The sequence below is a fragment of the Pteropus vampyrus genome, unplaced genomic scaffold (genome assembly GCF_000151845.1).
Source record: "Pteropus vampyrus isolate Shadow unplaced genomic scaffold, Pvam_2.0 Scaffold4, whole genome shotgun sequence".
NCBI classification, from domain to species: Eukaryota; Metazoa; Chordata; class Mammalia; order Chiroptera; family Pteropodidae; genus Pteropus; species Pteropus vampyrus.
The window spans coordinates 18,971,255-18,974,556 of NW_011888785.1; positions in this window are offsets into that span (position 1 = coordinate 18,971,255).

The following is a 3,302-nucleotide window of genomic DNA, read 5'->3' on the forward strand; positions in this document are numbered from 1 at the left end:
AGAGCCAGTGGTGTGCTGGTAAACAGCTCTAAGGAAAGAAAAAAAAACCCTGATTTGTAGCATTTGCTGATTTCCATGGCGTGAAAACTCCTCTCATGGCTGATGTCAAGCTTTCAGCTGGCAAACTGGCTCCCGCCACACCACTGAAAAGAGCTGATATTTAAAACCTAGGAATTAAAAGATATCTATCAACCGGCACTGCTCTCAGGCTTATTTGTGAGTGTAACACAGGAAAGGAGAAGGAGTTTCAAGAGCACTTTCTCTCCTGAGGTAAAAAATGGAGCAGCTGCAAGGCCAGGTCATGCCCCGCAGAGCTGATATTGGCAAACGCTAGAGGCACTGTGGCCATTGGGGGTCCTTGCCTTTGAGAGCCAGATTAAAAATGGAAGAAAATGGTGCTTAAAAGAAGATGAAGGAGACTATATTCATAGTGTGAACCACCCCAAGGAGATTTCTAAACATGGTAAGGAGCTACTAGGGAGCAGAATGGAGTGTCCCCATCAGCAGGGTTTGAGGGGTGGGATCATATCCAATACCCCCGAAATGATTTGGCAATTATCAAATATTTAGATAATTCATAGTGGCCTCGATGTGAACATAAATGACTATTTGTAAAAAATTTATTTAAACAAAGTTAATTCAAAACTGAGATGATTAAATCATTTAGTAAATATCTCTGACTACAGTAGTCCTAGAAAAGCAAAACCTACAAATTTACGCGGAATATTAAGTGGGTTGTTGTAATCACCAAATTATCCAAAAAGTGATGCTCATGTATATACAAGCCAAATGCCACTCGATTAGTGAGATAGAACTGTTTTTCTCATTGTGACAATCCAGGTCCTGGTACTGAGGCTGAATCTTTAGTGAACCACAGATTTGTAAGAAGTTATTCAGGATTTAGATTGTATGCAGAGGTCAAGGTAAATTAACTTAAAGATGACTGAATCCCTAACCTTGTTGTCATGAGCCCCAGGCTTTAATTAAATGAACGAACCAGCCTAGACAGTAGATAATAAACCTACCTGATAAAATTCTTGGCCAGGGAAGCAGAAAACAATCTTCATTTATCTTGACAGATGCAGCTGAGATCTAAATATAAAAACATATATTAAGATTTTTAATTGGACTAGAATTTCAGCAAAAATCTTAAAAATAAGTATTATTTTTCCTACAATACAATTAAAATTCCTACAGTACAATTAAAAAGTGCATTACTTTTCTTTCTTGGTAATTCATTGGGTGGTAGTGAAATGTTACTAACAATAATTTTTGTTGCAGCACACAACACAGCTAGTTCTGAATTTATATAGCAATTCACGTGTAAGTATATATCCCCACAGAACATTATATAAAGGTTATATTTAGTTATGCTCTGGTAACTTGATCAAACTATACAAGATTGTTTTTCCTTTTTTGTCCTTCTAGTGGGTAGCATAAAAAATAATCATCAGTTAATTAAATTGCTGTGAGATACATAACATTTTCTCACAAAACTATTGAAATAATCATTTTTTTCAGCAACCAACCTGTAGTGGTTTTTTAATTTAGATTAAGAGCTTTAAATAATATATTTCTGTTAGTCTATGGCTATTACTAACAGAGCTTCTTCTAACTACAAGGCTAAAATAAGAAATATACTGTTATGTTTTCAAATAACGTACATAGACTGAAGATTGAACCATCTAAAAAAGAAAATTAGTAGAAAAGCCCATTGCTTATGTGGGGGCACAATAACTTTTTAAAAACTATACTCAGTGGTCTTTTCAAACTAGTCTGTTAATTTTGCTACAGTAATATATATCTGTCAGTAAAAAAATATATGCTTAAATGTGAACGTTTGCTTTCCCTAAAGAGCCTTGATCTTACTAAATACAGAAATAGCTCAGTGAATAAATTGGATGGGTTTATGTGTTAGTGTAAGGTTTTTCAAAAATACTTTTAAATATTTTTGCTTTCCAATTGTCCCTGGGATATAGTAAAACAAATGCCTTGAATCACAAGAAGGCTGGCGTAGTTGCAGAACTTCCTCCTGCCCCTGTGACTTGTGATGAAAAAAAATTGACTGGTGGGCTTCAGTTCATTACAAATATGTTGTCCAGTCATCTGGGGCTTTCAGGTTGAAATTCAGAAGGAATAATAGAAGGAAGGACCAAAACAAACAAATGAACAAACAAACATACAAAATAAACACACAAAAAACCCTGTTTATAGACATCAAATTAAAATGGAAAATCCTGTCACATCTTATAGAGTTTAGAAGTGTTATTTGTATTCTAACTCCCTGGAAGCTGCCAAGCCAGATCACTGGATTCCTGTGCTACAACACCAAAGTGGAGAGGAGTTGTTCAGAGGAGATACAGTCAGAGGAATTAAAAATCTTGAATGAACTATTTCAGAATTCAAAGCTGAATACTCAGATGGAGAAAGGAGAAGAATGTCTTTTTTTAAATAAGTTTTTTAATTTTTCAGTTACAGTTGGCATACAATTTTATGTTTCAGATGTACAACATAGTGATTAGACATTTTTATCTTACCTAGTGATCAGCCCGATAAATCTAGTACCTACCTGACACCATACATTTTTATTACAATATTATTGACTATAGTCCTTATGCTATACTTTACACCCCTTGACTATTTTGTAACTACTAATTTGTACTACTTAATCCCTGCCTCTTTTACACCCAACTTCCCATCCCCCTCCCATTTGGCAACCATCAAAATGTTCTCTGTATCTATGAGTTTGTTTGTTTTATTTTCTTTAGATTCCACGTGTAAGTGAAATCAAATGGCATTTGTCCTTCTCTGCCTGATTTACTCCACTCAGCACAATACCCTCTATGTCATTCCATGTTGTTGCAGATGGCAAGATTTCATTTTTTATGGCTGAGTAATATTCTATTGTGTATATGTACCACCTCTTCTTTATCCATTCATTCACTGATGGGCACCCATGTCACCTCCATATCTTGGCTATTGTAGATAATGCTGCAATGAACATATGGATACACATGTCCTTTCGAAGTAGTTTTTTGAGTTTCTTTGGAGAAATACCCAGAAATGGGATTACTGGGTCCTTCTTTGTCTCTTATTATAGCCTTTGTTTTAAAGTCTATTTTATCTGGTGTAAGTATTGCTACCCCAGCTTTTTTGTTTGGTTGGTTGGTTGGTTTCCATTTTCATGAAATATCTTTTTCCATCCCATTACTTTCAATCTGTGTGTGTCTTTTAATCTGAAGTGAGTCTCTTGTAGGCAGCATATGTAAGGGTCTTGGTTTCTTATCCATTCAGCCACCCTA